Genomic DNA, 10859 nt, shown 5'->3' with positions numbered 1-10859 from the left:
AAATGATGAGGACACAGTTATTACCAAACAACTAGGTTCATTTACAGGAACACAGTCATGATCATTCAACACAGGACTTGAAACCGTGCTGGAAGAAAGAGAGGGGGTGGGGGGAACAAGAAGCTTTGGGTGGACAGTAACACAAAAAGCAACAGAACTACTGAACATAACAACTAGATTCAATTCATTTCCATTTTATTGATATAGCACCAGTTCACAACATGTCATCTCACAGCGCTTAACATAATAAGGTACAGACCTTACAAATTATAAACAAGGAACAGAGAACCCAACAATCCAAAGTTGCCTATGGATTCCCTATAAGTAAGCAATCAGCAACAATTAATGAGATAAGTTAACCATCCGCCTCGCAGTTTCCAGCTAAACAACTAGGGAAACATCAGGATGTCACAGCAAACTAAGAAGAACAAAAACAAGGAAGCCATTTTTAATTCACAGACATAGGTTTATTGATAGCTGCCACAGTTACTTACAGATCTACACCAGTGCTTCAAAGATTAAGAGAAATAAAGTAGGAATAGCATTGACTGTTTCAGAGCTCAACCTCAAAATGGAAGTAACTATTAGTGAGTAATGATCTGATATTTACTCCTGTTTTGAGGTTGAACTCTAGAGCAATAAGTAGCCGTATGTATCAGATAGGAGTGATCAGTGGGTCTCAGGAGAGACAAGACAATAATATCAAGACTAAGATTTTGACACTAGATTAAGCAGTACACTTTTTAAAACACTGTATAAGTAGGAAAACACAATACACACACTATACCAGTTGGTGGCAGTAAGGCACCAATTTGCTGTTATCCAACAGCCAATAAACCTTAAACAAGAAGTAGAGGACATTCATTCCAGTTTCAGCAGCATTTTCCTACTCAATTACAGTAAGTGTTGGTGTAACAGAGTATTGTTGTTGCATTACTGAATTCTGTCAGTGTTGTGGAAATCTGGATGAGCCGTAGCAAAAACAGTCAAGATGCAACACTATTTGTCTTTGTATTTTATTAAAGAATAAAAGAAGTAACAGTGAATAAAAAAGACACACACATAGCTGGAGTGAATGATAATGTGAAGGTATTTATGATACTCTTACACCGATGATGACAGAAAAAAATATAACATCTGACACATTTCCACCTGCTGTGTATTTTTTTACAGACACATGTTATAGTTATTACACAATTATTTTAGATTTTTTTTGTTATGCCCACTCATTTCTTTCCGTAATAATATGGTACTTTGTGTTTCTGTTTCCACCAGTCATCAGGCATCAATACTTTCTCCCCACACAAGCCTTGAGGGTGGCATTGGGGGTCATCAGGCTCACATGACCGGACTGTCTCCACTGTGGGGAACTACTGGCTTTCACTGTGTTTGGTGCTGCTTTGGTGACATGTAGAATCCTTTCCTGCACCATACAACATTCCATTCATTAATATATCACAGATGCTATTGTGCTGCATTTGCCCTGTCAGAGATTCATATTGGTTTTTTGTTTTTTTTAATAGCTTTAAATAAGTATTGTATGTGTTGTGTCCGATTTTTTTATGTCCTTCAGTTAGTTGTGACATGCTAAGTTATGTTCCTGGTGTAACATTGTTAAAGAGAGAAACAAAATTCAGTATATGGTGTTGTCTGCTTATCTACATCTGAAAAATCAAATACATATCAGACATGATGACCCCATAGCGATGTTTGAACACTGACCGACAGCAGTCTGACGCATGCATGCACACACACTACACACACAGACAATGCAGCATGTGAACTCTGGGTGTGACTGCCACCAGCAGGAATGCAGCAGTGTGAGTTTTAAAGCCTCCACATTTGTACACCATGACTGATCTGTCATTCTCTATACATTCTGTTTGATAGAATGTGAAACAGCAGAGACAGTCTCTCTTGAAGACATCGTAACGGAGAGGGAAAAAGAAGAGTACAGAGTCAAAAAAACAAGAACATACTCTGTGTGGATACTTGAAGAAAACAAGAGTTCATCTATAGTTTTTTTTTGGATGCCTGCAAGTTTCTGTGAAATTTTACAAATTGCCACAAGGATCCGTATGTGACTCAGCTTTCAGTGACGTTTTTTTTCATTTGTAATTGAACAAACTGCTTGTGGATTGTGACTGTGGAATCTGAACTGAATGTTTCACAGGCTCATTTGATTTTCAACTCTTTTTTTAGCTTCCGAATTTAAATCTGAAACTTTGGGATTGAGTGTTTGTTGCAGTTTCAATTTGAGACCCTTTTTGTGATCCTTACTGTCTATCACTGGATTATCCAGACCACAAGAACACAAAAATATAATGAAATTTAGATAATCAGCTGTGATGATGCTGGATTGTAGTTCAGACAACAACAGAGGGAATGACTGCTGCTTTACTCATTGCTGGAACATGGAATCTCACTGTGTCACATAGAAGTGGATCACAAAGGTAAGAAACCCACTATCATGTTCACAGCCTTTGTAGAGGATCATGAGATTATAGGTCAACAGGCGTTATCGTACATGTAGTCAGACTTTTAGAACTAGTTGCATTTCCCCCAGCACAACTCACCTCTTTACAGAAACCAAAATATCTATTTTTAACACATTGTTCCATTCCGACAACACTTAATGTCAGTGCAGTCCACAATTCGCAGTGAGTTTACTGTCTAAATCGGGTACCAATAAAATGACTGCTGGTCCTTAAATCTAGGTACAGATGATGAAATTATAACTGTGGGAAGCACAGTGATAACAAGTTTGCATTTTCAAAGAAAGTAAATCATACATGATTAATACAACTACACATTTAACTCGAAGGCTGTTTTAAAATGTGCTACCTCCTTATTTTTGTCATTTATTTGTGTATGTATACAGTGCATTGACTTTTACTTGATTTTTTGTCTTTTTAATGCATGTAAATAGAATTTTAGAAAACTAACACTGAAACCTGACTTGCAATTAGTTTGTGGTGAGTGAACTGAGTTGACAGTAAAACATTATTAATACATGGGTAGTTAGCTTAACCACTCTTCTTTCATCCCTCCACTAAAGTTATTTTCATATTCAATGCAAACCATGTGCTGAGCATACGTTGTACATATTCATGTCTTTTAAAGTTAAGTCAGAAATATTTAGGATCAGCCCATGTATATATTAAGAATGCAAAATTACAAAGAAATATATTTTCTTGTACATGAATTACTAGTTGTAGTACCATGACATCTTTATTGGCAATTACATGCTAAATAAAATATTGACCAATCAAACACAACTACAGTACGACAAAGGACTGGAGAAGTGTCAGAGGTGAGTTTTGGGGGAGATTCAAGGCACGTAGATCATAGAACAGTAGCAAGAACTGTACAATAGTAGCATTTAATTAAATAAAATTATATAGTCAGTGGGGAAATGAGTCCCCAGTGGAGCGTAATGCAAGAAAAAGAACTAAATTGTAATAGTAGAACTAAATTGCATTCTCAGCGATGAGGAAAATGTATTGTCATTCCGATTCTGTATGTTGGTGATATATCACTGTTAAGGTTCAAAACAAACTGTTTTTAGCTTCTATTATTTTACTTCACTCCTTTTCAGTAACCCAAACATCATTTAGGGTAGGAAGTGTCACCCTGGCAACTTTGAGAAAATGGAAAAGTTTCAAGCACATTGTAGAAGGATGTATTCTAACCCAAATGGTGATATCTTCTTAACTTAATTTAGAAATACACTATGGGAATATAAGTCAAAAATTATATGCTTGTATATGTCAAACTGCTATTGTATGTTATTATATTGTATTGTTATTTAGTTAAGGGCTGCACAGTGGGGTAGTGGTTAGCACTTTCACCTTGCAGCAAGAAGATCCCCGGTTTAAATCCCGGCCTGGGCCTGGGATCTTTCTGCCTGGAGTTTGCATGTTCTCCCTGTGAATGCGTGGGTTTTCTCCAGGCCCTCCGGCTTTCTCCCACAGTCCAAAAACATGCTGAGGTTGATTGATAACTCTAAATTGCCCATAGGTGTGAATGTGAGTGTGATTGTTTGTCTGTATATGTAGCCCTGTGACAGTCTGGTGACCTGTCCAGGGTGTCCCCTGCCTTCGCCCGAGTCAGCTGGGATAGGCTCCAGCACCCCCCGCAACCCTAGTGAGGATAAAGCGGTGTGTAGAGGATGGATGGATGGATGGATGGATGGATGGATGAGTCACAGCCAGTAAAGTTGACCTCTAGAAAATTTCCATTTGTTGGAATGATGTGAGCTCAGAGCTGTGTTTTTGCATTCTCAAATTCACATGTTCTCTACATTGTTGTATGATGTGTTTATTTTTGTAAGTAATGCTCTTGTCAAGACAAAAATACATTTAAAAAATTGTGCACACCTAATTCTAGCCAGATACCAAGACACTCGTTTCTTTAGCTTTAAATTGTTTGTAGTCGTTTTAACTGTACTATTTAAGTTTATTTATTACAGGATATAAACCTTTTTCTCACAGTAGGTCATTTATAGAGTGATCCAGTTACCTCCTAGAGTGTAGCTGAGTGCAGCACAGTGTGCACCATCAGTTCATCTTCCAACACTTCTGTTTTTATTTGAAAGCACTGAAAACTATAATCCAGCTAAGCTTTACTCCATTTTTTTGTTTGTTTTGATTGGGAAAGTACAGCTTTTTCCTGCCAAGGTGTGTCTCTGTGCCTCGCATAACAATCCTGCCCCTCCTGAACTGCCTGTCAGCCCAGTCCAGTCTCAACACTAACCTGTTGTCTACTTTTAGTACTGGTGCCAACTTCCCGATGTGGAAGCCAATCCTTTATTGGCATCCCCTATATAAATCAGATAACACGTGTTTTATGATCAAAAATAACGTTTTCCCATATATACAATGGAATTCCAACTTCAACTTCAGCTTTATTGTCATTCTGCAATGTACGTAATACACAGTTAAACAAAATGACGTTTCTCACATCCATTCATAAATAAAGGTAATACTCTAAAAGTTAAGAATAAATATAAGGTAAAAATAAATATAAGATAAATTAAAAATACTAAACTACACAAAACAAAACAAAACAAAAACACAAGCATACATCAGACGCAATCATACTCGCTACTTGGGTGATAATGAGTGAGATTAATGTGACTGCACTTTTGGGTATGGAGGTGACGGGTGTGTGCAGGTCTTAGGTGTTCAACAGTCTGACTGCCTGTGGGAGGAAGCCACTGCAGAACCTTGATGTGAGCTAACCTTTACGAATTTAAGCATGGATTTATTTAATTTTGGCATGTTTAAACAGCTGTCTTACCATCATGTATGATTTCAAGATTCAAGATTCAAGGCCTTTATTTATCACAAACACAATTATACATAGTTTAATATGCAGTGAAATGTATTGTGGACCTGTTCCAGACCAAAACAATAAGAATAATAAAAATAAAGATACACAAGATATAGCTATATATATATATATATTGTCAAGTAAGATGCAGATGTTGAGGTCTCAGAGAGGACTCAGGCTCATTACGGCCCTAAGGTAACAAAGGATTTGAAGCAGACAAATAAAGATCTTAAGAAGAAACATTATAAGTTAACCATATGATTGTGCTTGCTAAAATACATATATATTTTTTGAAGTGTTGATTTGATTGAAGTAATGACTCAGATGATTTATTATGTTCAGATTGAGAAGAATGATTTAAGAAGTGATTCTGTGTGAAGTAATCCTTGTTTAGGCTCTGTGTGTGCGTACAGGCCTCATAGGCTTGTGTGTCCAGGCCTTAAGAAAACAGAAGTGAGAATGGCAGAAGTCCCCTTAGAAATGAGGAACTTGGAGTTTCCACAGGATGACAGGATGGGCTGAGGCCTATTTGCAGAACATTGTCATAGCAACTGAGTGTGTGTTAAATGTATTTGCTGTAAAACACATGATTCTATGCAACTGTTGTGTGTGTAACAGGAAAAAGGTTGAGTCTTAAGACCTATGAGTCAAGGATATGGGCGTACCAAGAGGTAGAACTGTGTGTAAAACGGTGTATGTGTTTGTAAGAGAGAGAGAAAGTATAAAAAGGGAAGCGCAGAGACATTTGTTGGGAGTAGTTCGCCGGAGCCGTCAGAAGAACAGCAAAGGGAACTTGGCCAGAGTTCTGAAGAATCTTCACCTTCCTCTTTTGCCCGAGAGACGGGAAGACGACGCGGGACTTAGGCTCCAGAGATCGCTGAGGACATCGTTGGAAGCAAAGTCTTTTTCTGACTTTGTTCAACAAGCGAAGACCACACTCTGCCAAACGGAGAGTCCTAAGAGGTTCTGAAGTTATCCAGAAGAAACCAATAGAGGGAAGATCCGACTACACCCGAAGAGGCAAAGGAGGCAACAGCACCGGGCTGTTCCCCTCCCCGGGGCTGGGAGACCCAGTGACCCACTACAGCCTGACCAGACGAGGGTTTTCCATCACCACCATACCACAGAGAAGACAGCTGGGGCGTAAGCACTAACGTGCCAGCCAATTCCAGAAGATAACTGCCAGACCACGATTGGCTTACAGGACTCCTCCGCTCCCCCCTGCCGAGGGATAAGATCCTTTTGTCCACAAAGAAGACATCGTACCGAGTCCTCCGGACAACTGAGTGCTTTTCCCAGACGCAAGACAAGACCGAGTGATACGGTAGTGGCCATGCTGTTTGCTCTCTCTCTCCTAAATTTAATAATTAGAGAAGATTGTCAGGTACGCTCAATTTATTTACTTTAATATCATTTATAATCAAAAATAATTAATTGTTTTAATCATGAATTGATGCTGTGCTCTTGCTAAGATTTGCTTAATAAAAAGCTGTATTGCATTTAAAGAGAAGCCTAATGAAATTATTATAAATCACTGGAAATCTGCATAGTGGTAAAAAGTTAAGTTGATTGTGTGCATTCAATCCAATGGTTCTTAAAGGTTGCTTAGTCTAAAGTGAGAGTGTTTAAACATTACCCCTGAGGTTAGTTCTTCCAAACCTCTAAAACGAACCCAGGAATAGCACCAAGTGCAGGCAAGTCCTTAGAGAGAAGCTGACCAATAACGAATGTGAATGATAGATCAATTCTACTACTAAGAAAGGCTGCTTGGTGGGATAGCATTTATCAGATAAGAGGGGTGAGACATTCGGATGCAAGGCAGTTAGAACCTGGGCGAGTATCTCTCGATTCCAGCTTAATTTATTCTGCTGAAACCTGTTAGGTGAAATACTAATAGGCAGATAGAATCTAACCCTTTAAACGGAGAGCTGGACCAACTTTAACCTGAGGCAAGGGTTAAAAAAGGCTAGACTGGCGAACATGGCGTCCCTGGGTGGGCACGAGTGAAGAGAAAGTGTCCAAAAGAAGATTCTGAGGGTCCGGCACCGACACCTAGAATCAACCGCCAGAACCTTTCAGTGGAAACTGGGGAAGAGAGGGCCAATCTCTTCTGACCGAGGGTCCACGCTGCGGAGATCGGGGAAGAAAAAGACGAGACCTTCTGGCCGAGGATCCACAGCACGGGTGATCAGCCGATAGAGAGACTCGGGATCATCACGCCTGACGGGAGGTACAGTGAGAACCGCAGGCTAGAAGAAGCCGCAGTGACCTTGGGCCAGCGCATCCCAGAAAAAAGGCACCGCGGAGCAGCTAGACGAGGTCTGCACCCATCCCTGCTCAACGGTCCTACGAGAGGTTTTGAGGGAGCAGACGACTCGAGACGACAAAGACGATGGCTGAGAGCCAGCAAGACAATGATGTACTCGTCCCTGATATAGAAGAGGCGACAGCCCCACAAGACGACACAAAAGCCGGAGGGTCCGGTGAGCAAGAAGAAGAGGATCCATCCTCCGAAGCCCCAGTGCCGGGGGAAACAACGATCAGCGAAGTAGTGAAAGATTCCACTTCAAAGATGCTTCGCCCAGACCTCACTCCGACCTTCCAGTACCAGATTGTCCTGGCAGGTAAAGGGTGGGATACCTGGGAAGAAGGAATAAGGAAGCATGTGCGCAACTTCAACCAGAGGCTGACAGAAGCGCAACTAAAAGAGCAAATACAGGAAGGCCTTGACAAAGACGGGTGCTTCACCTCCCACGAGAAAATAGGAAAGCACTGGTTGACAGTGCTAGGAGCCCTGTCGACACCACCAAAGTCGAAGGATGGGGCGAGACAATGGTTAATCTGGTGGGGTGAGTATCTGAAGGAATCAATGAGAACAGCTCCAATGTCGAAAGTTGTCATGCTTTTGAGTCCTTCTCCAGAATATGACCCAGTGGTAAAGATGCTCGCCAGAGAAACAGAGGTAACTCCAGTCCTGATTGCCAGCCGCGTCCGGGCAACGGCAATCCAGAGGGACTGGAGAGATGTGTTGAAGCCCATACATGAATATAGGGCCTCAAGAACCCAGATGACGATTGAAGAAGACCGGCAGAGTGAACAAACACACACCGGATCCGTAAACGAGTCGGAGGACTCAGACGAAGAGCCAGGGGGACCTGAGTATGCCGGGCTGCCAAAGCCAACAGGGTTCGCCAAATGGGAAGCCCTGATGGAATCTGGTGAACCAAGCCGTCAACACCCGATGCCTCGCCCAAGTTTTGCAGGAAACTACACTGCTCTGACTCCAGCAGGCCGTGAGAGGGTGCAAGCAACCGACGAAGTTCTCCAAACCACACAGAAGGCCCTTCAAACCTTAAAGGCGTACCAAGCCGCATACGCCATTGCAGACTACCCAGTCGACGACCTCTGCACCAAGGACGAATCAGTGAGCGACAGATCCGAGAGGATCCTCCCCATCTTACCCCCGTTGCCCACAGATGGTAAAAAGTTCGGCAACCAGACAGGCGCTACAGCTTACTACATCGAAGGAGACCCTTGGCAGTACCACGCAGATGCTCTGCTGGTGATATCCTCCTCCATCCTGAAAGTCAGAAATACAGCTTTCAGAAAGGCGCTCACACGCAGAGGTGGCGAAGAGTACAAGAGGGAGAGAGAAGAAGCCAGTAAAGAGAATAGAAATCGTCCAGATGGATGTAGATCTGTGGTGGTAACTAGCGGGGGTGATTCAACGTACTACTCTATAATCCATGTGATAGAAGATGAGTATCGTGAAGGAGATGACATTGAGTCATACAGGAAAAAGCTGTACAGTGCCCTGGTCAAAGGACTGGCGAAAGCAAATGACCTGAAGTACAGAAGAGTGGTCATTTGTGCTGATGGGCTGAGATCCAACACGCTGCCCTGGGAAGTGGCAGAAGAGGCAGCCACAAGAGCGGCGAAATGGCAGCTGATGGCGCATGAGGTCTGTAACGAGTTGAAGCAACTGGTAGTCATGACCTCTCAAGCACAGAACAAAGAGCGGAGAGATCGCATACTGAAGCCCTGCAAAGACGCAGAGAAGGCGAGAGGCCTTAAAGCAAAAGGAAAAACTGATCGACCAGCAGAGGACGGGGCAAAGCTGCCTGAGGTGTTCAGCCCTGAACGGGAAAGAAAATCATCCACACCCGGTGAAGCAGCCCAGCCTGGAGCTTACCCTGGGGGTGAACACAGCTACGTACAGAGCCAGTCTCAACCCAAGTCCATGGTGATATGGAAGCAAGAGACTCCTCCGGGAGCTGTAGTACAGAGGTTGTACCTACGGGATCAAGAAGGGGCCATGGAAGCCGCAATCCCCGAAGGTGACTATACCAACCTGCAGACCACTGGGCAAGACCCAAGAGAGCAGAGAACACCAAGGACCCCTGTACCTACAGGTCCAGTAGTTTCACCCATCACTCCAGGACCAACGCCTCCTGTCCCAAGACGACGCACTAGTTTGGAGCCAAGGCGTGTTACCGTCAATCCAGCACCAGAACCAGATATCGTGATAAGCAGCAGTGAGTCGTCCGATGAAGAAGAAGAGCAAGAAGACGACCAGTCACTGGAATCAGTCCCCCATCAGACACCTAACCCTCCAAAAGACCTCAGAGTTGGCACCAGAAAAGGTGAGAAGAAACCAGTAGAAATGGTGTCAGTAAGAAGAACCTCAGAAAGGTTGGCAAGAGATCCAAGCTTCGGCCCCATAAAGACCAGAGATGAGAGGCAAGCATACATGCCAGAAGTCGGCCAGACCAGCTATGATGTGCCAGTCAGCTGGGCTGAAAAACCAGATGAGAGGAAAATCCTGCCGGTGAGTGCTACAATTGGGGAATGGGCTAATATATTGATGATGCCTAGTTATGGAACTCTAGCAGCATGTACGCAGCTGACAGCTGGTTTCAGAACGGCCTTCATCGCCATAACCCATGATGTGATGCTTCGAAGAATGAAGAGGGCAGCATACAGCTACTCCAAAGAAGTGGAAAGGGCAATGTTGGAAGACTTTTCCGAGGATGAAGAAACCGGAGGAAGACCCCAACAGCAGCCACAGCAGGCCCCAGCAGCATCCGTGGCTGGAGCAGCAGGTAATGCGATGAGCCTGCTGACACCAGCCCAGGGCTTCACAGAGTTCAAAAAGGTCAAAATGCTAGTGAAGGACAAAGAGCCTGGGCAAAGTATGGTAAATTACCTGAGAGACAACTGGTCACTGGTGAAGAATACCACTACGTGCGAAGAAGCCAGAAAGCTGTGGTTGACCTATGCAACAGGTAACTCAGTGAAAGAGGGAGAAACTTCTCAGAGCCATTATGACCGGTTGGTGCTTGAAGACTCAGATGACGAAGAGGGCTGGTTACTCAGAGCCAAAGCAAGGCTAGAAAAGGGACAGACCCTCACCCTCATCTGGCATGAGATCCAAGACAAATTTCCGCCGACAAGGTATATAAGAGCCCTGAGGGCCCTGACTAAAAACCAGAGGGATGAGGTAGACTTCGCCGCCATGCCGTATG

The sequence above is a fragment of the Acanthochromis polyacanthus genome, chromosome 1, assembly GCF_021347895.1.
Source record: "Acanthochromis polyacanthus isolate Apoly-LR-REF ecotype Palm Island chromosome 1, KAUST_Apoly_ChrSc, whole genome shotgun sequence".
NCBI classification, from domain to species: Eukaryota; Metazoa; Chordata; class Actinopteri; family Pomacentridae; genus Acanthochromis; species Acanthochromis polyacanthus.
This window is presented reverse-complemented; position numbering follows the sequence as displayed.